Source organism: Balaenoptera physalus (assembly GCF_965194825.1).
Source record: "Balaenoptera physalus genome assembly, chromosome: 8".
Classification (NCBI taxonomy): Eukaryota; Metazoa; Chordata; class Mammalia; order Artiodactyla; family Balaenopteridae; genus Balaenoptera; species Balaenoptera physalus.
Window position 1 is genome coordinate 22,890,168 of NC_138887.1, and position 26,696 is coordinate 22,916,863.

Here is a 26,696-nt window from a genome sequence, read left to right on the forward strand (position 1 = left end):
ATAATGGATTATATAATATAGATCCAAGATTATTTCATACTTTAATGCAATCTACTTTTACAATTTCAGTATTGAGATTTTATAAAAGATACATTCTTCAACTTTCTTGGGCGTAACATATCCATAAACTGTTTTTCTTCCTTCCTAGCTGTTTCTCTAATGTTATATTTAATGTTTATATATCATTCTCTTAAAAATAAATTGGCATCTGTGCTGATAGGTATAGTAAATATCTGACATGGTAAGTGTGTGAAGAACACTTCTGTTTTTAGGTGGGGCTCTTTATGGGCTAGGAAGTGATACTCCTCAAACCAGCTCTTGCAAAGAAGGCATCATTATCACAGAAGACTCAGAGGAAGCCCAAGGCTCAAACTCTTTAAAGCTGGTGTGTCAGGAACCAAGCCCGGTGCCTTTGGTTCTGGAGCTGCATGACATTGCCTCAGTGATTTCCACCCAGCCTTTCGTTTCCTCATTCCACGAGCTTTAAGTTCAGCTCACACCACTCACTGCCTCGTACCCTTAATTAGTTTTCCAAAATCAGACAAATCACCTGCCCATCTCAACTTTTGCCCCAAGCTCTGGATTCATAGGTCTTTGGTAAGTGAATATTGGGCTACCTTTTGGTCACGTGCTCACTCTTCTCTGGTCTAGGCAGCTGTGGTGTGAGAGTAGTGCAGGGTCATTGAGCCTGCTTCTCAGTAAAGCCAAGGAAAGGGCTGTCAGACTTTTAAAATAAAAAAAAAAAAAGCATGGTGTGTGCTTCCAGATCCTTTATATGTGCACTTTGGACATTTGGGAAGATAAACCTTTGAGTAAGTTTCTTTGGACATTTGGGAAAATAAACCTTTGAGTAAGTTTCTTCTCTTGGTGCACTTTTTAATTTAATTAATTAATTGGCTGCATCGGGTCTTCGTTGCTGTGTGCAGGCTTTGTCTAGTTGCGGCAAGCGGGGGCTGGCTCTCCGTTGCGGTGTGCAGGCTTCTCATTGCGGTGGCTTCTTGTGATGCAGAGCACAGGCTCTAGGGTGCGCGGGCTTCAGTAGTTGTGGCGCATGGGCTCAGCGGTTGTGGCTCGCGGGCTCTAGAGCGCAGGCTCAGTAGTTGTGGCGCACGGGCTTAGTTGCTCCGCGGCATGTGGGATCTTCCCGGACCAGGGCTCGAACCCATGTCCCCTGAAATGGCAGGCGGATTCTTAACTGCTGTGCCACCATGGAAGTCCTCTTGATGCATTTTAAACAGCTGACATAATTGTGTGTGTGTGTGTGTGTGTATAAAAAACTGTTTTGTCTTAAATGTTTACCTGTCATTAAATGTTTTCTGTAAATTTCAAGTGCACTGGCTACATAATGCATTTTATAGATCTGCTATGATTTATTTAATCATACTTATCTTGAAAATTGAGATCTTTGAGTTTTATGATCAGATATTATGCTGAGATGATCATATTTTATGCATATATCATTGCCTGTATTCCTGATTATTTCTTTAAATTACTGGCTTAAAAGGTTTGAACTGCTTAAAGGCTTTATGTATACAGGTAAATTGCTTTCCCCAGTTGTTCAGGTTTGTACCCCTACAGGTGGTATGTGAGGCTGCTGTTTCACCTCACACTCATTAGCATTGAGTATTCTCATAAATACTAAAGTACTAAATCGAATAAAAATGGCTTCACATTGTTACTTTAATCTGCAATCTTGGATTTACTAAAGGGCAGTAGAAGGGCTTTCTGTTCTAAAGAAGTTAATCTGGTCCATTTTGAGATTCATCAGAACCTGTCCTGTAATACTCTGCATACTTTTGCATATATTTTTCCCCACTTATGTTCTTCTTTCTTGATTTTGCTTTTTGACATACATTGCTTGTCTTACTTCAAGTTAAATAAAAAGGTTGAGAATTGTTTAAATTGTTAGACCATATAACTATGCCTTGATATTTTTATATTCACTTAGTTATATATGCCTTCAGGATATACAACCTAAGAACTTTTTCTTATACTATACTTAGTATAAGTATACTTATACCGAGAAAAATATTTTCTGCAATATTGTTAGTAGTAAAAGCAAATTTTGGAAATACCAGAATTACTCATCTTCAAGAGTGAATAAATAAATGAGCAGGAATGAATAAATATGAGTATATATTAAAAATGAAATATATACAACTATACAAATGAAATACTATCCAGAGAAAGCGAACGTATGATGAATCTCAGTGATAATGTTAAGTTACACATGCAGTTTGCAAAATGATATGCTCAATGGGACATCCATGTAAAGTTAAAAAAAATCTTCAGAACTATACCATATGTTTATAGGTACACACGTGTATAGCAAAGTATGAAGAAATGCATGGGGAGGATAAACATCAAATTCAGAGTGCTGGTGATTTCTGAGAAGGGAAAGAGGGAAGTGGATGTAAGAGAGGTATGTAGTGCTTTATGTCTCAAGCAGCATGCTGGATGCACTACACAGGTGTTGATTCTCTTATTTTCTAGATATTTCTGTATGACTGAAATATTTCATAAGTACACAGAAGTTTTGTTACTGTAGGCTAATTCGTGTCAATTTTGGCATCCTCTTTTTTTGTGCTTTCACATCTGTTATTTCCCATGCCTTGTTTACTCTCATTTCCATTGCCTTGTCCATCATCTTCTTTTTTCCATTTTCATATAAATTAATCTGTTGTAATTCCTTCCTACCTGGACTTCCTACTTACACACTTTCTGCCCTTCATTCTAAATTAATCCTCGTGAATGACAGCTTTCATCTTATCAGTAACTGCTCAGAAGTCTTCAGTAGTTGTGATTACTTACAGAATATCCCCCTGTTTATTACTTTGGTAATCAAGAGCCTCTGTGGTTTGGCTTCCACCCTGCCTTTCCATATTTCCCGTGATGATCCCTTGCCAGTCTCTGAGCACTTCACATGCTTTCCCATGTTGATACCCTTCCTCATGCTGTTCTTCTTTCTAGGAATACCCTTCCATCCTTACCTATTTCCAGTCCTGCCCGTGTATGTTCATGAGTAGAGTTTGGGACAACTTTTGTCAAAATTGAGTAATATCTGGATCCTTAACAAAGAGGAAAGAATTCTTATAGATTTCTAATGTTCCTAATAATATTCCTAATTCTATATTCTTATAGATTCCTGATTTAAATGTATTGCAATATCACTTAAATATACACAATTGTGCAAACATGTAATTAGGTGTAAAAAATCATGTTTCTTACTCTTAAGCAACCACAAAGCCAAAAAAATTACAAACAAAACCACATATACAATTGTCATTAACATTATTTGCTCTGTGCTGGTTGTGGTATGAGTCAGGTATATATTGCCTTTGCATTTGGCACGCCTGTACTACCAGATGCCGCAAAATGTCCCAATTCTCTCCTCCCCTTTCTGTAATTGAATTATAGGAAAACCCCCATTTCTGTGGTGCTCCCACCTTCATTGGTATAAGTGCTTCGCTGAGGCATCATCTATGATATCATGAATCATAAGGCTCTGTAGTGTTCCCACCAAGTGGCCTAATTTTGTATGTGAAAAAAAGTGTATCTAGACTTAAATCCAGGTATCACCAATAAATATTAAATTAGCTACTATCTGCTGTGGGCTGTGTCAAGTGTACGGATTCATACACACGTCAGACATGGATCCTGCCCTCCAGGAGTTTAGTGGTCATACAAAGCAAAAGGAAGCATTATTTATAGGAGGAATAAATGCTGGGTATTTGAGCATATATAGGGAGACACCTGGATTTCAAATTCAGAGCTGTTCATTTAATAGCCCTTAAGCTATTAAAGGATACAAGCAAAAATATTAGGTCGATGTGTTTATTTTGAGTTGATTTCTCTACTTTCATATTTATGTTCTTCATTCTCCTTTCATTGCCTCTCGTCATTTCTTTTTCATGGACTAATTTCCTTCAATTTTCTAGAACTAAGGAAGGTAATTTTGACCTCATGTTACAAAGTAGGAAATTGAGGCTTATACACGTATGTAATCTGCCCAAGGATATACAACTAGTAAGTAGCCAGGCTGGGTCTTGGATATCTCTTGATCACATTCCAGGTTCTTAACACTCTTCATATACAGCCTGTCAGTACTTTCTTAGCTTAGATCTAAAGTAAACTACTATTCTGTTATTTCATGTGGGTTTTTGCATTTGTGAAATTAAAGGGTATATTAGGGGGACAGGGCTTGGTAAAGAGCAGACATTTAGTAAATGTTGGTTGAATAAATTAACAATTATGTCTTATGTTGAAAGAATTAATAACTATAATTTAAAACACCAATATTAACTGATACGCAAAATGAGATGTTTTAGCTAGGTATTTGTTAAGGGGAGACTAAATCATACATGTTCATTAAAATAGTGTCAGTGTTGAGTATGAGAAACCAACCTCTGGATCTAATCTCGGGTTGGTGTAGTTTCAGTGTCATCTCTTCCATCTCCAAATCTAGAGCTGAAGTACTTCAAATGAAATTTATTATTTTTAAAAAACTGATACAACTAAATATCCTGACTCTTTGAAGAGTTAATTATACTTACTATATTTACTAATTTTACTATACCATAGAAAAATTATGGGCTATTTTATTTTAGAACGACTCTTTTCTACATCAGTGACTTTCCCATTAACCAAGGTAACTAAAATACTTAATTTTTAATAATATGCCACCATGTAAAAATACCCATCTCATTGACACAGTGGCCCCTGCTTGATAATGATGGAGACTCTAAGAGGGCAGATTGAATTAATCAAGCCTGTCATGTCTAATGTACACCTCAAGAAGAATCAAAGTATTCATTTTAACTTTGAGTTCCTTTTTTCTTTGACATAGGCATAATGCACAGTTTTACATTTTTGGTTTAAGGTTTTGGTTATAAAATGTATATCTTAAAAATTGGTAAGCGTAGTTCATGCTTGTATTTTTCTAACTTTGTAAGTATATTTGAACACTGGAAATTAAAACCATTTCCATTTCTGCAGGTTAACCAGGAATATGTTGGGGGTATTTTTGCTCTGATTCTGTACAAGAAAAACAGTGAGATGATTAGTAAGTCAGAGGTTCTAGGGCTAGGATGCTTATTCCCTCCAGAATGCTAAAATACTGTAAATATATAAAGGAGTGTTTCTGGTGAGCTTATTTTGAGGGGTCCTATTAGTTAATGGCCTTAACATTCTGAAATATGGCCCTAGATACTTTACTCCAGAAACCATCAAAAAAAGAGATACATCCTTTGTTCCATGGTCGAGGAGAGGAAAAAATTTTTAATGAGCTGAAAGTAATACATTTTTTTTCCCCTCACATTTAGAAGATTGTCTAGTTTTCTTACTCTCAATCTTTTGTGACTTCTATTTTGTTTCCTTTAATATAATTCCTAGAAATATTTCAAGGAGCCAACTTACAAAGTCTCTGTGGAAATCAGGTTTATATACTCAACTAATTTGATTTTTTAAGGAAAAATGGTGAGGTATACCTTTATTTTAATTGTTATTTTTATGGTTATAATGGCTTGTGTTTGAGTGCTGGGTTGTAAATGTTTTGTTAAGGTTATACTTTAAAGCCTCTATGCAAATACGGTGAATTTTGTATTTGGTGCAGTTATGGTAAACTAGGATTGCATTCTGTGCACAGGGGTTTGAGAAATAAAGCCCTAATCTTCCCCAAATTCTGGGGAGTTTGCCCTGGAAAGAAGGGCAGGGATGGGGTGACAGAACCTGATTCTGTGAACTCTTGTATACATTAATTTCCAGACTGAAGTTATCTGAGCTTTCATTTTTTATTTGGGTACTTCTTAGATAAATAATCTTGTACCATAATTTATATTCTTTACCAGAGTAACTTTATTTAGGTTCATGGTTGACAAATAATACATTTCAGTTATATCATTAAGGTTGTTTTCTTTGTTATAATAAAGCAAATGATGGGTACATTTTACATTTAAGAGAAAACTATAAAATATCTCTTGAAAATGGTGTTTTCTCCAAGTTGCAAGAACTTAGAAAGATTTCGATTATTGTAACTACAGCTTTGGCCTCAGCAATAGCTTTCTGGCCTGTGTTCCAGAATTATACGTGGAGTCTAATTGTGAAAGACTTGGACTTATGTATTAGGTTACAGATACAATATTTTTTAAAGTAGATTATTTTTTTATAAAATATCGTTTCATCTTTAATGAGATGTACTGATACAGAAGAAATACCTATTACGTTATGGGGAAAATAAAATAATGTGCTGGTTATTCTTTATTCAATTTTAGCCTGCTTTTGAATTCATTTTTAAGTGGATTGCCTCTGAATGTTGTATTTGTAACTAAAGTGCAGAGGTTTTCCAAAATTACTGATTCAGTAAGTGGGATTATCCAACTTTTGAATTATTGAGCTTTTCTTGGTAAAAGGAAAAGTTTAATGTTTTTAATAGAATTTCCTTAACATGAATAAGGATAAAGCATTCCGAGAGTTGATATTAATCAAGTACATGAATTGTTTTGTTTTTGAATATCTTAATCATAATTGAATTGCTTTTTACTGCATAAAAAAGGAAACAAAATTTTCTTTGCTAGTATTGTAAATTTCAAATAATTTCTAATTCTGTATTTCTATCAGACAATGCATGTATAAAGCATAAAAATGATTTTTTTTTTTTTTTTTTTTGGTGTGTGCCAAGTCTATAATAGTTAAAGATTTTAGTGATTTCAGAATTTGGTTGTTGGGGTGTTGTTTTTGTTCTGAAATCATATGATTTCATCAAGGTTAAACAAAAACTCGTATGTGCTTACCTTCCTTAAATATATTTTATGTAGTCTAGTTTTCAAGACTTTGCACTCTTAGTCATTAAGGTGTCAAAGACAGCGAGTAGGCTGGTGTCTTTATTGTTAAAGATCAGTGATTATAATTGAGGTTTTGAAATTGTAAGTAGCAATGGCATTCCAGAAAGAATGATAACAGAGTTATTCAGCTAGATGTTTAAGAGAACAGAATCCAGTGTGTCACTGAGCAGACTATTAGAAAGCGAATGTACATATGAGCAGACACGTTTGCCTCTTTTCCCGGTCACATTAAAATCAGAGCTGTTGGAGCAGTCTTTAGTTGTCCAGGACGCCATGCTCCTTTGTATAATTCTCCCAAACACTTTCCCTCTGTCTTAAATAAATATGCTGTATCAGTAAGCACTTACTGTGGGCTTATCATGTGCCATGCATACTGTTGGCAGAAGTGAAAGAGAACAAGGGAAGAGAAGTCTCTTGTACCCTGGATCTAGTGGTAAGAGATTTAGATATCTTTCTAGGTGAAACAGACCCCCAGGTATAAGTATACTTATTCTAAAGAAGGGCTTTTCAGTACTGAAATGAAATCATTTCCTTCAAATTCCAGGACTCTTAATGAGGTGTTTGCATGCTTAATCAGTATACTAATATTTAACAATGTTTCTAGATATGTAATTAAACTTTTCTTTTCCAAAGAGTGACATTTAAATAAAAAGTCACAGTGCAAATGGCAAAACACTGTATTCTCAGTATGCACCAAGCTACTCTTGCCAACCTCTGAAATCCATCCCTTTTAACTTCCTCCAGGTCCATCCTGAGATTTGTTAGGGGAGAATCACATCTGCTGTGTCTTTGCTCTTGGCTTCCACGTGAACTCTGTTGTTGCCCAGCCCTCCTGCCGTGGCTCACAGTGGTGATGTCGTCTAAATATCTGTTGAGGTCAGAGGTAGCCTAGCTTTTGCCACTGCTTACTGCCCACCCAGATGTGCTGGTACTCTCGGTGCCCAGGCTTGAGTTTGCTGTGTCTGTCTCAAGGTCTCTCCAAGTCTCTTGTGATGTTTCCCGTGTCAAGTTGAGAGTACTGTCCTGGCCACAGCTGCTGGCACAGGTCCTGGAACCCTGTGCTCTCACATGCCCACAGAGACTTCTGTGAAGGAGCTCTGTTTAAGTTTTACTTGCTTGTTTACTGCAATGCCCTTGTGTCCTATTCAGGCCCAAGTTCAGATAGGCTTGGCTGTGTGACACCGTAGCTCTGAGGCTCCATAGTTCTTTGTTTTCAAGCCAGACTGTGAGGATTGACTCCTCACCCCCCTGATTTCCTTTGACATAGTGTCTTCTAGTGTCTAGAAAAGCCTAAATCCTAGGTGACCACAGCTCAAGTCCAAGCAGTACACTCAGTGGGTGGTCCTTAATAGACACTTGAGACATTTCTATTTACTGTCTTCTTTTTCAGCAAACTGTTCTGACGTTTTGAATTATGCTTTGTTTCCTGTTTGGGTGGCTGAGAATCTTCAGCTGTGATTGTCTCCAGGTCGATTTTCTCCATTTCACTTTTCTGCGCTAAAAGATGCTAGTTTTCAAGCAAGCAGAATTCAGTTTGAATCTCGACTTCAACACTTTAACTGGTGGGATGACCATGACACATTTCTACATTTCTGGGGAACATAATCTCCTCATCTGTGAAATTGTAAGAAAGTATCTGTCTCACAGGGTTTGTTGTGAGGATTAGATGTGCGTCAAGTGCTATGCACATGCTGGATGCTTATTACGTGATAGCTAATGTTGACCTTCCTGAGTTGGTTGGATCGCTGGTTAATCATCAGTAAATAAATGAATTCCTCCTGTTACTTCGCTTCATAGATCTGAGCTTAGAGGCAGCTCTATTGCAAATCAGTTCCCTGCAACTTCTCTGGAAAATGACTGCTCGTTGTTTAAATGATCCCACCAGCCACCCCAGAAGTGACTTTTATCTATTATGTATTGGTAGCTCACTGTAGACAATTTTCCTTTCAAATGTGGCGGGAAACATTAGAACTGTTTGCACATGATGTGAGCGTGTGACAGTCAGCAGAGTCTAGATTAAAACGCAACAGCTGGGGCTTCCCTGGTGGCGCAGCGGTTGAGAATCTGCCTGCCAATGCAGGGGACACGGGTTCGAGCCCTGGTCTGGGAAGATCCCACATGCCGCGGAGCAACTAGGCCCGTGAGCCGCAGTTACTGAGCCTGCGCGTCTGGAGCCTGTGCTCCGCAACAAGAGAGGCTGCGACAGTGAGAGGCCCGCGCACCGCGATGAAGAGTGGCCCCCGCTTGCCACAACTAGAGAAAACCCTCGCACAGAAACGAAGACCCAACACACCCAAAAATAAATATTAAAAAAAACAAAAACAAAAACGCAACAGCTCCCAGAGCCCAGCTTCTCTGTAGTTCTCTAGACCTCAGTTTGGTTATTTTAAAAAATGGGAGGAATGAACCAGGTGATCTTTGAAGAACTTTTCCACGCTAAAAAAAAAAAAAAAATTTGTTATTCTATAAGACAAGATCTACTGTGCTCAACTTTGTATTTTAGGCAGGTGGTTTGCACGTAAGTAAGATGTATTCTGGTGTTCCCATCCTGGAATAAGTAAGTATCCAGGAGAAACCTAATACCAGTCAGAGTTTGGAAATTGATCCAACAGCATCCAACCCCTTTTGGTTGTTGCCTTTGAAGGTTTTCATTAAATTTTAAAAATGGATAGTACTTAATGATATCCATTTGCAAATCAGAGACTTCATTTCAAGTTATTTGCCAGTGTATTATCTGGAGTGATTTTACCAGTTAAAGAAGAATATTACCTTGAATTGTTATAGCATATTCTTGAGAGCAATGTGAAAATCTATTAAAGGGGATATTTTGATAAAATAATTTGAGTATTTTCTAAGGAAGACAGGAAGTATGTTTTTTATATTCCTTACATTTAGTAATACTGTTTTTCAGAAAAGAAAATGTTTTGATAGCTAACATCATAGTTGATATTGTATAGTATATCTTGGAACAGTTTTCTGAATTTCCATAAATCAAGTAAAATGGTTTCTCAGTTAATTACGTATAAGAAGTGCTGAGTTAGAGTTAACAGACTTTAAAATGTAGGACACTTCTGAGTCTTTAATATGCTAATGTGCATTGTGTATATCCTCAAAAAGTAGGTATAGTACGCCCCTTACACTATACAGCCTGGTTATCACAGAACACCTACGGGCATTCTTCGTAATATAGTGTTCCAAGGATATAGTTTGTGAGAAGCTCAGTCATGTAGTTCTTAGCAGTTTATAAAAGTACTGTTGCATTATTACCTCCTTTGATTTTCACAACCCTGTTAGGTATTGTTTTACTAGTCAGGTACGTGAATGTTCGAGAAACTGTGGCTGTGTTATAAAGGCACGTATTTACTTAGCTGGAGATTTATGTTGAGAAGGAAATTTGATCTTAAATCAGCAATAGCGCGTTGTTTTGAGAAATATTTTAGCAGTTAATTGAGTACAGCTTTGGTGATTAAAAAGAAATCTGTTAGAAGACATTGATTTAGAGAATGAGAGTTTAAGAATGTCAGCTATTTACCACTGGGCAGGCAAGTGAAAATTTCCACTCCTTAATTACGTTTGTGTCAACAAGAAGGAATTTCTTTAAACGTTGTATGTTTTTAAAAGTACATTATGGCTCTGCAATATAAACTCCTTGGATTCTTATTAAATTTAAAAATACATGTGAATGTATAATGTTACTGTTTGCTAAGGCAGGCTGTATTTGTTTCTAAAGTGTGAACCCCACAATCCAAAACACTGAATCATAGACCGATAAGAAGTTGAGTTCAAAGAGATTTTCGGTGTCCCTTAGTCCATCTCCCTTTTCTAAAAGCTGAAATTATCCCTGCAACATTCCTACTGGATCATGGAATTGTATAGCATGATTGAAAGTCACTGGAAAGGTGCTCCGTTGTTTTATTTATTAGCAGATGGTTATACATTGCTTAGCATTTTCCAGACAGTGTCCCAGGGGATCTGTAAATATCAGCTTATTTCATTAATAGTTATCGAGTGTCTGCTAATATGCCAGGTAGTTTGCCTGGATCTTTGAGGTATTTTATTAAATCCTACAGCAACTGGCTGAGGAAGTTTGTATTATTATACTCGTTTTATAGATGAGGAAACAGATACTCTTCTCATGCATCTGAGACTGAGACTACATACCTGAATACCAAGGTTAATACCAAAGGCAGGAAAAGAACTCTGCTACCTCTTCGGGACTTGGCTTTGTTGATACACAAGCAAAATCGGCAGAATTCTCTTCAGTTTCATGTTTTCAAAGAGGTTTTGCTCTTGGAGCTATTATTTCAGTAGCAATGGTAAATCTCTCCACCTAGAAAAGAAACCCTTCTTTGGTTGAAGGAGTACTTTGAACAGCTCCTTGAATTTGGGGGAGAGTTGTTAAGATAACTGGGAGAAATAATAAATGGTCCTTGTTCAGCCGCAGACTCGGATTTGGGGTGGCTGGATTTTGAGAAAGCATATGAGAAGAGAGTGGGAGAGGGCTGCGGTGACTTTCAGTGAAGAGAAACAGGGGAAGGAAGAATGGATGGTTTCTGGTATGCATTGTGTGATGCAAATCTTATTCCTTGTCTCCCCACAGAATCTTTATTAAACTTTTTAAAAATAATGTGTGAACCTGGATTTGATTTTTAGGCCAAGTACTGACTGCAGTTCCATGGGAGACGCAGAGCTGACTCGCTGAGATGACCCAAGGGAGGCTGACATATCTAGGTTCCATGTGTGTGTGTGGTCCTTGTATTCATTTCCCTCTGGCAGTATATGTATCACTTCTCTTGCATATAGCATCTGAAAGGGTTTTAGGTGTTTAAAGGACAGAATGGTCCCTACCCTAAAACCTCTCAATATTTTGTTTAAGTTAAACAATTTTCGTTCTGTAATCATCATTATCACATCACCCCCAGACACACTGGCATCCTAATAGCCCTTCTGTAGGCGGGCCCACACCTATTTGCAAACCCCAGATATATTTTGTACAATAGCAAGTACTTAGACCCTGCTTGATCTCTACACATCCTCTAGTAATATGGTCTGTTTAGGGTAGATTCTCCATCACTATATTTTGTGCTTAGCAAACTCTTCACTGTTAACACGTTAATTGTATTCCACTAAAATTCATTGCGTAACTACTTAGCTCAAACCCGTAACACATGTTTGAAAAATTGGACATTTTGAGTCTAAGTTCTGTATTTTACATCCATTTTAACATATGTCAAGACAATTTGTTCTAGTCCTTTATTACTGAATTTTGAGATACTAAGAGATACTGGTTTTCCTTCTATTTTTTTCCCTACCTCATGATTAAAGTATAAATTTTATAACACATTATTCACAAATAATAATTCATTAATCAACATTCTTTAAATAGATACCAGATACAAACCCACCTAAATGAACTAGAGTCAAGCATTGTATTCTTGTATTGAGCACAAGAATGTTATGGGATATTTGTTAAAGCCTTTCTGAAACTAAAGCTACTCTTGGGCTCAAATGTAGTCATGCCTTTTTTTCTGTCTAATAATCTCATCAATACAGTACCGAGTTTTTTTAGTGAACCTGTGCTACTTCCTCATGCCAGGGATTTCTGTTGAGTGCTCACAATTTACCTTTCAGTGAGTTGTCTTCAAAATTGTCAGAAATTGATTCCAGGCTTATATAATTTCTCCACTCCTCCTTGCCCATTTCTTCTCTTCTCTAGCATTCTCCATGATTTCTCAGCTTTCATTTGATGACTTTACAAAGATACCAGCAATTGGAGGAGCAAGAATGATGGCTTAATAACAGTGGGTTGACATTTTAGAGCATGAGAAACCACCTACCTCCTCACTTGGCCTTTTAAGAGGAATGGAGAGGGATAAGAGAAAAGGATTTATAGCAGGTTAGAAAATAAAGCCTATGTGAAAAAGCTAAAGGTGGCGTATTTGTCCCCCCAAAAGAGAAAGCTGAAAACTTTACTTGTAGTGTGACGGCCAGCTGTTTTGCACATTCCACGAAGACCGAACAAAAGGAAATGGATTTAAGCTGGATTATTCAAAGATTTATATTGAGCATAAATAGAGATTTTATGATTCTAAATAAATTGTTCATCTCTGGAGTGACTTTTTAGAGGAAGTAGGATTTTTTTTCCTCCCCTCTAAAGTCTCTAAAAATAACAGATTTTCATCTCTCAGTAGTGGTGTAGCCTTATATTTGTAGCCTTCCCAAGGCTAACAGATACTGGCTGACGTTCACAAGTCCTTTCTGGCCCAGTGATTCTGTCTTTTGACAAACCTCACCTCACATCTAGAGATCTGATGCCTTAGAGCCACTCCTATTCATTCTCTTTCTGTCATTTAAAGTGCTGTTAACATTCCATCATGAATCTGCTAATGCAAAAGTGACTATGCAGTTTAGTGTACTATTCTGTATAAAAATAGAACTCAGTATGTTTATGTAAAATATAAATGCTTCATATAATATTTCAATAATTTAAATGGCAGGAGATACTTGAAAATTGTTTTTAATGACAATCTCTATTTTTCAATTCACCTTAAGAGTTTTGGCTGAACATTTTTCTGTCATGAAATTGAATATGCCATACATTTATTTTTAGTTCATCTTTCAAATATTTCATTAGTAAGTAGTTATTTTTAGCTAAATTATTCTACAACTGGAGGTATTTTTCACTATAGTACTTTTTAGAAACTAGATTACTCTTAAGCTGGTCATATTATCTATCTCAAAAGAACAAATGCTATTTGAGAATATCCCAAATTTTTTCTGATTTGGAAATAAAATAAATAATAGATATAGTCAAAATATCAAAGTAAATCCATAAAATATTTCCATAACAGTTCACCATTTAGACAGGAAGTGTCATCCCACTTGACCTTCATTACTTTGTACTTCATTGAGAATTAAAGACAGAGAAGGTCAATTAATATAAAACCTTTGACTTCTGGATCTCTACTTACAAGTGGTGTGACCTTGGGCAATTGGTTTAATCTTTGTTAAGCTTCAGTTTTACCATTTATAATATAACATGGTAATGGTTCAGTGCTTATTAAGATTGATGAAAAAAATGAATGCAAAATGCTTAGCATAGTGCTTGTCACAGACAATTCCATTGTGAATATTTGCATATTGATATTAATTTAGTACTCTCGGTTGACTTTATGATTACTCGGATTGAGTCTCCATTCTAATTTTGTTGCTTTAACTCTATTATAATTTAATTTTAGTCTTTTCGAACTATGTGGGAGTTTGACAGTAATAGATATATTTATAAATTTATTTTTAGTTTCATCCCCCCTGCCCCCCATTCTTTTTTTTTAAAAATAAACTTATTTATTTATTTATTTACTTTTGGCTGTGTTGGGTCTTTGTTGCTGTGCAGGCTTTCTCTAGTTGTGGCGAGCGGGGGGCTACTCTTCATTGCAGTGCGCGGGCTTCTCATTGCCGTGGCTTCTCTTGATGCGCAGCATGGGCTCTAGGCACGCGGGCTTCAGTAGTTGTGGCTCGCGGGCTCTAGAACACAGGCTCAGTAGTTGTGGCGCACGGGCTTAGCTGCTCCGCGGCATGTGGGATCTTCCCAGACCAGGGCTTGAACCCGTGTCCCCTGCACTGGCAGGCAGATTCTTAACCACTGCGCCACCAGGGAAGCCCCCCCCCCCCCCATTCTTAATGTCATTGGTTGGGGATAAAAATGGATCTTCTTCTACACATTATCCACTATAAAATATATACCTGTGGTTTTTAAAAATGATGTGCTACAGTTCCCAAAGCAGGTTCTAAATGGTCTTTCCTTTTCAGTCTTCTGGTTTATAGGTTGACAGGATCTATCAAGGTTGTCATGACAGGTTTATTTGCAATCATTGGGGTGTATCACCTGGGGCAATATGTTGCCTGTGAGAGCCTTTTTAGGACATTTGGTCCTATTTAAAACATCCATGAGTGTATTCGGTCCATGCCACATGGTTTTGGACAGGACCAAATATCAAGGACCTTTTGGCATGGACCGAATAAATGTCTGATGGACTTTTTGGACTAGGACTAAATGTTCCAACAAATATCAAGGACATTTTGGCATGGATCAAATATCTTATGAACCAAATGTCTTACGGACGTTTTGGACAGGACCAGATGTCTGCTAACCATGGGAGTTGATGAGGTGGTTGACATCTTATAAACAAAAACCATTGAGAGTGGGTAGGTTAATGGCTTGATGTGTCCTGGGGTTCGGTAACCTAAAATCACCTTAGAATCATTGGGAGTTTCACAGACTTCTTGGAGTTAGAAAGAAACTTGGAGTTGACCCTTGTCCTGCCTTCAGCTATTGTAGGAATGCCCTTCATCATTCTGTATCTGTGATTGGTGGGCATTCTGCCTCTGAGCACTGTACATGGATGGATGGAAGGAAGAAAAGAAAGTTCTTCCTTGCAGTGCTTGGCGTTCTGTGGAAAACAGACATTTACAATGTCCTTAATGTGCAGCGAGAGTCACGTGGAGTCTAGCTTCTCTTTTCTGTACTTGAGACAGGGGTCAGTGTTCTGAAGTGAAGATGGAGTCCGGTGTCTGACAAAGGAAAAGAGGTCTATATTTTACTTGCTCTAGAGCAATGGTTCCCATCCTTATCAGACCCAATGCCCCCTTTCATGGCAAATAATTTTAATGTGCCTCATAATATTCTGAAACAAAATTTGTAGATAATAATAACCTATATTTATATACTTATTAAAAAACAATCCGTATAACACTCAACTATAAATGTATTAAGAGAAACGAAGTAATTTATGTTTTTCAGTATGTGACTCAGCCACACTGCAAGTGATTATAAAAGTCAGATACTTGTTTCTGCGTGTAGAATCATTTGTAGTTTGCTACGCTTGCAAAGTGCAGTATGTGTGCCGCTGATACATGAGATTGTCAGAAATGGAGCTCAACTTTCCTGAAATTTCTAAATGATAAGGACTTATTCTCTCCAGTTATTCAGTAGTTGCTTTCCTGGAAAAATCCGGTATATATTAAAACCATGCAAAAAGGCCTTTGTGTTTATATGAGCAATGGGATTAGGTTCTAGACTCAGATTATGAACTTTTTTTTTTTTAAGTTCAAGATATCTTTGTATTTCTTTTTTTCTTAGTACCTGTTTTATTAAGGGTATACATTTAAAATAATATGACCCAGTTACTTGCGTTAATTTTTTCTGTGTGGATATGTTGTCAGTTGATATACAGATAAGTTCACTTGCTTCTCTTTTGTGTTGAATTTTGAAAATATATATCAGTGGAGACACATGTACAATTATTTGCCTCAGAACTATCAACATAATAATTTATATTAATAGATTTCCTAATACTGGGTCATTCGTTGATCCCCAGAATAAATATTGTTTGGCCATGATGACATATTTTATTAACATTTTATTGGAGGTTTCCAGTCTTCTTCCCTTGTATATTGTGTTGTTTGCCTTCTTTTTTTTTTTCTTTTCTTTTTAAATTTTTATTGGAGTATAGTTGATTGACAATGGTATGTTAGTTTCAGGTGTACAGCAAAGTGAATCAGTTATACATATACATATATCCACTCTTTTTTTAGATTCTTTTCCCATATAAGCCATTACACAGTATTAAGTAGAGTTTTTTTTTTTTTTTTTGAGCAACGGGGATGTCCAGAAGGTCATTAGAAAATTGTGCAGAACACAGGACAATGCGTCATTGACAGGATTGTTTTGTATATTGCAGTAATACACCCAGCTACTCCAATAACCAAAAATGCTCTCATAAATTTCCTTTACAGTGCCCATGAGGCCGCACCATCCTTTTGAGAATCTCTGCCCTGTGCTGATTCCAGTATAACTTTACCAGCACCTTGAAGCCCCGGGAACTTCCTTAGGTCAAAAAATTTACATGAACCTGTGCATGTAAAATGTGCTGTAGAAATCTTTAGTCTTTATTTAACCCCTTTTCACTAATTTACTAGATTTTATTTTTAAATTACTTAGAAATATATTAGAAACAAGCCCCCATGCATAAGAAAACACACCTAGAACACCAGATACTACTTTTTAAATTTCTTTTTTTAATTAAGGTAAAATACACAGAGCATAAAATTCATTATTTAACCATGTTTAAGTGTGCAATTCGGTAGCATTAAGTGTAGTCACATTGTTCAGCCATCACCACTGTCCATCTTTGGAACCTTTACATATCCCAGACTGAAACTCTGTACTTATTAAACAGTAACTCCACATTCCAGCCGTTGGCAACCATTATCCTACTTTCTGTCTCTATGAATTTGACTCTTCTGTACACTTTATATAATTGGAATCATGCAATATTTGTCTTTTCTGCCTGGCTTATTTCACTTAGCAAAATGTCTTCAAGGTCCATCCATTTTGTTGTACGTATCAGAATCTCCTTATTTAAGGCTGAATAAGATTCCATTGTTCGTATATATTACAGTTTATTCATCTGTTGATACACATTTCAGCTGTTGAGTCTTTTGTCTATTGTGGATAATGCTGCTGTGAACATGGTTGTATAAATATCTCTTTGAGACGCTACTTTTAATTCTTTTTGGGTATATACCCAGAAGTGGAATTGCTGGATCATATGGTAATTCTATTTTTTATTTTCATTTTTTAGAATCAAAAAATTATATTTTTTAAGTTTAAACTGCCATAACATTTTCCATAGTGGCTTCACCATTTCATATTCCCATGACATCCTTCCCAACACTTGTTAATTATGGGTTTTTGATAAGTACCTGTCCTAATGAGTGTGAGATGGTATCCCATGGCTGTTTTGATTTGCATTTCCCTAAAGATTAGTGACGTGGAGCATCTCTTCATGTGCGTATTGGCTATTTGTATATCTTCTTTGGAGAAAAGTCTATTCAAGTCCTTTGTCCATTTTTTAATTGGGTTATTTGTCTTTTTGTTGTTGCGTTGTAGGAGTTCTCTCTGTATATTCTGGATATATTAATCCTTTATCAGATACTTAATCTGAAAATATTTTCTCCCATTCTGTGGGCTGTCTTTTCTTTTTACTGTCTATTAATGCACAAGTTTTAAAGTATGATGAAGTCCCATTTAGCTATTTTTTCTTTTGTTACTTGTACTTTTGGTGTCTTATCCAAGAAATCATTATCAAAGCCAATGCCATGAAGCTTTCCCCTGTGTTTTCTTCTAAGAGTTTTATGGTTTTATCCCTTACGTTTAGACCTTTTATGCATTTTTGAGTTAACTTTTTTACATGGTACAAGGTAAGGATCCAACTTCATTTTTTTTTTTTTTTTTTTTTGGCTGCGCCCTGCAGCTTGTGGGATCTTAGTTCCCTGACCAGGGATCAAACCCTGGCCCTTGGCAGTGAGAGTGCAGAGTCGTAACCACTGGACCGCCAGGGAACTCCCCCAACTTCGTTCTTTTACATGTTTTTTGTTTTTTTCTGTGTGTGTGCTTTGTTTTGTTTTGGCCGCACCGCAAGGCTTGCAGGATCTCAGTTCCTCTACCAGGGGTTGAACCCAGGCCACAGCAGTGAAAGCCTGGAATCCTAACCACTAGGCCACTAGGGAACTCCTTAATTTACCAGATTTTAAACTTTTCACTTTCAGAATTGTTAGCTATCTCACCGTTATAATATCAATCTCCTTTCACATATAACATTTTTCTACTTAATTTTTAAAATATTTTACTTATTTTCTAATTTGTGTTATGCAGTCATTTTTATTCTTAAATATAAGCACATTCTTTTTAAATTTTGAAATTATTTCAGCTTTGTCTTCTTTTTCAGTCTTTCTTATTTTTAACCATGATATGTCTTATCTCTTTTTGCACTCGCCCACTTGATATATTATTTACTTGGTTTGAATGCTATTTTTCGAATATTATTTTTATTATAAAGTGATACGTGATTATTATAAAAAGAATTACCAAAAAAGATATGTAAATTAGAAAATGAAAAGCATTCATAATCCTAGTCTCAAGGGATAATAACAATTTTGTGTATATCCTTCTAGATACTGATTGTGTATGTGTGTATTGATACACACATATTTAATCTATCCATACACTCTTACATCCTGCTTTTTTTCACATAATGTATCCTGAACATTTTTCTATGTTGACTCATATAGAGCCATCACGTTTTTAATGCTTTTATAAAAATAAATTTATATGGTTATAGCATGATTTGTTTAATCAGCTTCCTGTTACTGGATGTTTAAGTTGAGTATATTTTTTTCATATTTTTAAAATGTATAAATATGTTTAGGACAGATCTCTAAAAAGGATCATAGTGTTTGGATTAGGGTATTTATTGAGGCTTTTGAAATATATAGTCTGTTGCCCTCCAAAAGGTTGTAACAGTTCTACTCTCAGGAATAGTATGTGAGTGTACTTACACTTCCACACCATTTCTTACAATTTACCGTACTGATTTGGCTAAAAATATTTTATTACTTTTCTTTTTGGTGATTAGTGAGATTATCTTTTTAAGTTTACAGGGCTTCTATATTTCCTCTGTTGCCATTCTTGTGCTTTATTTTTTGTTTCTTTATTGTTGCTTACTCTGTATTAGTTTGTTGGTTTCATCTTATCTAGTTTAAGTATTTTAAATAATACTTTTCTCATTACCCTCTTTCTGTAGTTCTTTTCCCGATTCTTGTAGTTTTAACTATTTTGTCTGTCAGAATTGAAAAAATAATTATTTCTATCTTTTTAAATGTTCCTGGATTTAAAAGAGGGAGAAAGAATCATGACTTAAAGATGACAGTTTTAGGAAGATCCCATATCCTGTCCTACATATGGCACTTGGGGTGGCTTTTTCCATCCACTTGTCCCTGCAGGAGCCCTCTGGCTCTCCTTAATGAAGCTCTAAAATGACTGTTGATTGGTCTAAAAGCATTTAACTTTTGCAAGTCTAGAGACTTTACAGACTAAAATTTTCTCCTCAGGGAGTATTTTGCTAGTACTAGATTAAGACTAAAGTAGTAGAAATACATCATACTCTCATAACAGACACCACTAATCTGCTAGGTATAAAATCTTTGGATTTCTGCTTTAGATAAAATCACTAGTCTTTTAGCAAACTGTGGTCAGAAATGCTACAGGATAGAAGGAAAGGTACAACAAAGTTTCCATTTAGAAAAGGTTTGGTCTTCTATGAGCAGGAAACCAAGTGTTAGTCAATTTTCAAGACAGTTTCATAGGAAGGAGGTAAATGGAATGTCTGTAATCTGGTTTTTAAAATATCCTTTTTTTAAAAAATTTTATTGGAGTATAGTTGATTTACAATGTTGTGTTAGTTTTTGCTGTACAGCAAAGTGAATCAGTTATGCATATATCCACTCTTTTTTAGATTCTTTTCCCTTATAGGTCATTACAGAGTATGGAGAAGACTTCCCTGTGCTATACAGTAGGTTCTCATTAGTTATCTATTTTATATATAGTTGTGTGTATATGTCAATCCCAGTCTCCCAGTTAATCCCCCCAGCTTTCCCCCCTTGTAGTCATAAGTTTGTTTTCTTTTTTTTTTTTTTAAATTTATTTATTTATTTATTTATTTATTTTTGGCTGTGTTGGGTCTTCGTTTCTGTGCGAGGGCTTTCTCCAGTTGCGGTGAGCGAGGGCCGCTCTTCATCGCGGTGCACGGGCCTCTCACTGTCGCGGCCTCTCTTCTTGCGGAGCACAGGCTCCAGACGCGCAGGCTCAGTAGTTGTGGCTCACGGGCTTAGTTGCTCCGCGGCATGTGGGATCTTCCCAGACCAGGGCTCGAACCCGTGTCCCCTGCATTGGCAGGCAGATTCTCAACCGCTGCGCCACCAGGGAAGCCCATAAGTTTGTTTTCTACTAAAGTATTCTTACAATTATCTTTTTAATTATAATTATTGACTATCAGATTTTTACTAACTTTTAAAATATCTTTATTGAGGTATAATTCCCCAGCCATACAGTTTGCCCTTTTTAAGTGTACAATTCAGTATTTTTTAGTATATTCACATTGTAGTGCAGCCATTACTGTAGTCAATTTTAGAACATTTTCATAACCTCCAAAAGAAACCTGTATCCTTGGGCAGTCACCTCCCATTTCCTCCCCCCCCCCCCACCCCCCGTCCCCAGCCTTAAGCAGCCACTAATCTACTTCTGTTTCTGTTAGACATTTCTGGGCATTTCGTATAAGTAGAGTCATACACTGTGTGGTCCTTTTGTTTGACCTCTATCACTTAACATAATGTTTGTAGCCTCTATCAGTACTTCATCCCTTATATGGCCAATAATATTCCATTGTATGGATATGCGCATTTTGTTTATCCATTCATCAGTTGATGGATATTTGGGTTGTTTCCATCTTTTGGCTGTTATGAATAATGCTGCTTTGACCGTTGATTTACAGCTTTTTGCATGGACTTATGTTTCATTTCTCTTGGGTACATACTTAGGAGTGGAAATATTAAATCAAATGGTAACTGTGTAACTTTTTGAACTGTCAGCGTGTTTTCAAAAGTCGGTGCACCATTTTATATTCGCACCACCAGTGTATGGGGGTTCTGATTTCTTCACATACTCACCAACACTTGTTATTATCTGACCTTTAGATTCTAGCCATCCTGGTACCCACTATGTCAGGGGTCCCCGACCCCCGAGTCATGGACTGGTGCCGGTCCGCAACCTGTTAGGAACTGGGCAGCACAGGAGGTGAGCGGTGGGCAAGCAAAGCTTCATCTGCCGCTCCGCATCGATCACATTACTGCCTGAGCCATCCCCCCACCCCCATTGCTCGCATTACCGCCTGAACCCCCTCCCCCCGTCCGTGGAAAAATTGTCTTCCACGATACCGGTCCCTGGTGCCATAAAGGTTGGGGGCCGCTGTGCTATATGGCAGGCATCCTGGTGTGAAGTAGTATCCTGTTGTGGTTTTGATTTGCATTTCCCTGATGACTACTGATGTATCAGTAGTATCTTTTCATGTTTATTAACTCTTACTTAACTCTTAAAATTTAAGTATACTAAATCCCTAATGGAAGCCCTAATCTGGCATTTACATCCATTAGAGAGGATGAATCAAGACATGTATTTCATTAGTTATACACGTGTTTCACATTTAACATACAGAAGTTAGCACATCTTATAGTAAGTGTAATACGGCTATAATAAAGACAATTTGAAAAGAAAACCCAGTTGGCATTTAAGAAGTTTACTGTTTCTGGTTCCATAGTCCTAGAGCAACCGGTTCAACTAGAAACTAAAGGGTTCTCAAATTAGCATCAAGTAATCCCTTCTCTTACAGATAACCAGACTAAATTTTTAAGTGATGTAAAGCCTCTTTGCTTAAATAAATCTTTTCTGATTAGTGTGCCAATACTTGCCAACCTATTTTATGTCCTAGCCAGTCATGAGGGATTTGATGCATTGTTTATTCTCATTTTTACTTAAAAATATTTCCTTATTTCCTTGCAAAAATTAATTTATTGGATATTTACTGAAGACTTTTTTTCTATTACTTATGAACTTTAGGGTTCTGTGTGTCAGTTTGCATGGAGTGAGGTATTTAGTTAAAGCTGCCCCATCATTTGATAGTTTTTAGACTCACTCTTGTTTGGTGGAGAGAACTGATGAGAAAAAGCAGTGAAGGCTTTTCTTTTATTCATCTCCATGGGACTTTGACCCCATACAGAAACTGGCTATGGCCAGAATGTATGAATTCAACATAGTCTTTTACATAGTCTTTTATTATTGTTGTTTGTATGAAACCTACAGTTTAAACACGACTGCATAAATCAAGGTGGTACAAGTAATTTTAAAGATTTCCAGTAGTGTAATCCAGAGTTCTGTATTGCCCCATTCTTTCCACACACACACCCCCTTTTATTGTGGTAAGAATACCTTAAATGAGATCTACCCTCTTAACAAACTGTTTAGTGTACAATATTTTTAACTGTGGGAAATGGGGAGTTGCACCATTTCTTTTTTTTTTTTAATATTTATTTATTTATTTATTTATTTATTTATTTTTGGCTGTGTTGGGTCTTCGTTTCTGTGCGAGGGCTTTCTCTAGTTGCGGCAAGTGGGGGCCACTCTTCATCGCGGTGCGCGGGCCTCTCACTGTCACAGCCTCTCTTGTTGTGGAGCACAGGCTCCAGACGTGCAGGCTCAGTAGCTGTGGCTCACGGGCTTAGTTGCTCTGCGGCATGTGGGATCTTCCCAGACCAGGGCTCGAACCTGTGTCCCCTGCATTGGCAGGCAGATTCTCAACCACTGCACCACCAGGGAAGCCCCCTCTTTTTAACTTATATCTTGATGTAAAATGACATAAAATTTTATATATATATATATATGCCTCCTGCTATAAAGAACTGAGGAACTGAGGGGAATAATAATCCTATTGACAGATGATGTGTTTTTATAGATTCTGGCATCATTTTATTAACAGGTTATTCCTTTTACTGAGACAGGTTTGCTTCTGTGTAATTTGTTATTGATCTTAATTCAGCCTTCTTGAGTGTCACACAGTATAACTTCTCTTCCCATGAGAGGGCTCTTCAGCTGTTTATCAGACATCCTGTTGTCTCCTGGTTTTTTTCTAAACATTCCTCCCTCCATCAGCCTTTGCTCAAATGAAGGAGTTTGTAGTCCTCTACACCTCCTCTCTGAACATAATCCTATTAGTGTCCTTCCTAGGAGAATGGTATAAAAGTATACCATTAAAAGTATATTAGGGCTGTAGTTCTTATACTTTGGAATTACATACTTGTACACGTTTTGTTTGTACTAACTTTTCTGTAACCTTTTACTGTCATTTTCTTCCTTTCATTAATTGAGCTCTTCCACTGACTTACTGGATACATCAATTTGTTGAGAGATATTAGTAGCAGGTGTTGATATTTTAAGTAAAAGATCTGCATGTATCAGTCACCCCCTCTAAGTAGCCTTTCCTCGCCACAAGATCTGAAGTGTTTCCTGCCACCTTTTCCTCCCCTCATGAGATGGGGGCCACAGCTCTTACTCCCACTCACCCTGCCCTCGATGCCCTGAGTTGTGCCTGCCATCACGTGGGTACTTCATATGTTTTGAATGAAAGAAAGTATATTGAAATTGTTCATTTTCTTGACTATCTCTTTTGATTCTGGATACAACTTTCTAGAGTCAGGACCCATGATTTATTCAACTTTGCCTTGATTGCCTAACATAATCCTTGACGCATAGATGCTAGAATTCTGGCTGTATAGGTTAGATAGATTATTTTGAAGACTTACATGGCTAGAGAATGATTGGAGGTGTATAGTATAGAAGACGTGAGGCTAAAAGGCATGTGGGTCCAAATCCTAGCATCCTTGCAATGCCGTGCTCAGAAGTTTTTGGTTAAACAGTTGATACAAATTTAAACATTTTAGAAAAATAGTTGTGGGAGGAGTATAAAAATTGGGAGATAAAGGTAATTAAGTTCTGAATATGTTGATATGCAAGGGGAAGTTTCCTTCGTAGAAATTCTCTGTGCTGATGGGATCAGAATTTACCTGTCTTAAGGGGAAACCCTGAAAAAAAACCTTTTGCATATATAACTTGAATATTTTGTTTTAGTTGAAAACATAGGTAGAATGCTATTCAGCAATCTTTTGATGTCCGATCATGGCCTTTTTGGGGGGAGTATGAATCACTGACTATAGTTCACAGTTGTCTTTTTTGCATATCCAAAATGAACCCCTTATGTCCAGTTTGTTTTTTTCAATTAAAGATACTTGCAAAGGAATATGAATGAAGAATCCTTTTAGATTTAATTTTTTTGCTTGTCTCTGTTGGACAATTTCTCACACTTATCTAATTCAGTGGCCTTTTTAAATAGCTTGCTTGCTTTATTACATTTTTTCAAGGCATCCAACTTAGTTTTCAAGAGGAAACCAAAACAAATAAAAAACAAAACACAAACCCAACTCTTTCATTTTGTATATATTGACTGGCATAATGTTTCATTTTAAAAGTTTTTGCTTTTTTTTTAACTTAAAGGTGGAACAGATGACACAAGAAAGAAAAGAATACGCTTATGGGCTAGCTAAGCAGAGATTTCTGGTTATTCCCCAGTATGCATGGTCCCTCCATATCTATTTTCTAGACACATAGTTACACAGCTAGTGACTGTATTTCCCAGCTATCCTGGTGGCCAAGTGAAGCCAGGAAGCTGGGTTCTGGTCACGGGGATATGAGGAGAAATGAGTTACAACTTTTGGGTTGTCCCCTTAAAGAGAAAGCACATTCCCTCACTTCCTCTACTTGTTGCCCCTCCCACTGACTGCAAGTTCATGTGCCGGTGGGATTCTGAACCTTAGATATACCTAACCTGAGTCGGAAGCCGTGTCATGAAGGTGGCAGAGCAATAAGATAGAAGGTGCTTGGGTCTCTCACAGTATCAAGCTGACCGCAAGCCCTGGACTGCTTTGTGAAAGAACGATGGAATTCTTTCTCTCGTGTTTAAACCACTTCCACTGCCTGAACCAGAATCCTGATTAAAACTTTAAGGTACATGGATACTTGCCGAAAGCTTGGCACCACACGGAACTGATTTATTCTGAGTTGGTGAAAGTAGAAAAGGGAATGTGCATCGGATTACGTACTGAAGGGAAGTGGTCTTCAAAGTGGTCTTTCACCACTGTCTTCAAAGTGGTGAAAGGATGATGTCAGCTCACATCAGATATGAGACATGTGGTCCTCCAAGTCTGGTTTAATAATTCCTCTGAACAGGCTATGGAGATAGTGTGTAAAATTTGAGATGTTTGATAGGGGAAAGTGTAATATCCTTGTCTTTTTAAAAATATGCTTAAAAATCATTGCCTGTATATTAATAGTGAGGGTTACAAGAGTTGATTCACACTATTTTAATTTTTATTTAGCCTAAAATCAATTTACTTCCTGCTGATTAGCAGCGAAAATTACAAAATGTTCAATGTTGCTTAAGCCTTGGTCCAATCTGATTACTTAAACAGTCTACTTATGTAGTGTTCAGATAAAAATGTTTCATCCCTTGTCATCCTTCCTTCCTGCTGTTCTCCCTAATTGCTGTGGGGGACTGTGAGTGGGAAGGGAGGGAAGAGTGACTTTCTTGAGCTCATTGCAGCGGGAACAGGGTCTAGTCCCTTAGATGTAATGCCCTCTTCCTCCTCTGATCGTGGAGGTAATGGCTCTCACCTAGGTGCTCCTGGTATCACAGTTGAAGTCTCTGGTGCTGTCACTCATGGCCTGCTTAGAGCCTGCCTGCTTGAGCTGCCTCAAAGTGCAGGCCTCGGAATCTCTCACCTGAGTCTCTGTATGGCTGCGGGCTGGGTGGTTTTCCCGCCTGCCATACTGGGCCATGGAGCAGGCCTGGTGTCTGTCTGCTCGGTTTTCACTGTCCCTGAGAACTGGACGTGCCTTGGTTGGGAAAATTCAATCCCAGATGCTCCCTGCCTGAACATGGTGTGGTCCCTTGTAGTGCCGATGTTGATAAGGGCTCCACTTGGGAGAAAGTATGGGGGAGGAATGGAGGCGGGGATGATCGTGAAACTTTGGAAGTAAAAGTAATTTGCTGTGATCAGAATGTGAGATTTATGTGCATGAGTGATGAGATGGGAACGTGGGTTGAAACAAACGAGATTAAAGAAGATGATCTCATTCAACTTTAATCATTGGAGAGATATGACCAAATTTTTATAAATAAATTGTATAATTTTGATTCAGTCTTACAGTTTAAAAATTTGGAATTACACAAATGTTCGAGGCATAAAATTGCATTAATCAGATACAAACACTTTTCAGTGTATTTCTTTCAAGGTACTTTTTTTAGTATGAAGATATATATATCTATATACAGTTTAAAATTACTGTATCTGTTT

General features: G+C 37.1%; 1 protein-coding gene and 1 long non-coding RNA gene across 3 annotated transcripts in view; one reads left to right on the forward strand and one right to left on the reverse strand.

Annotated features, from left to right (window-relative positions):
- Nucleotides 1–26,696, forward strand: part of GNAI1 (G protein subunit alpha i1) — an 89,415-nt gene that overhangs the window by 14,980 nt on the left and 47,739 nt on the right. The gene's annotated exons all lie outside the window — the stretch shown is intronic.
- LOC309666326 lies at nucleotides 6,878–20,356 on the reverse strand. The gene is made up of 2 exons (XR_014267054.1): nucleotides 14,916–20,356; nucleotides 6,878–14,840 (listed from the first exon to the last, which is right to left on the reverse strand). It is a non-coding gene; the product is annotated as an uncharacterized lncRNA (long non-coding RNA).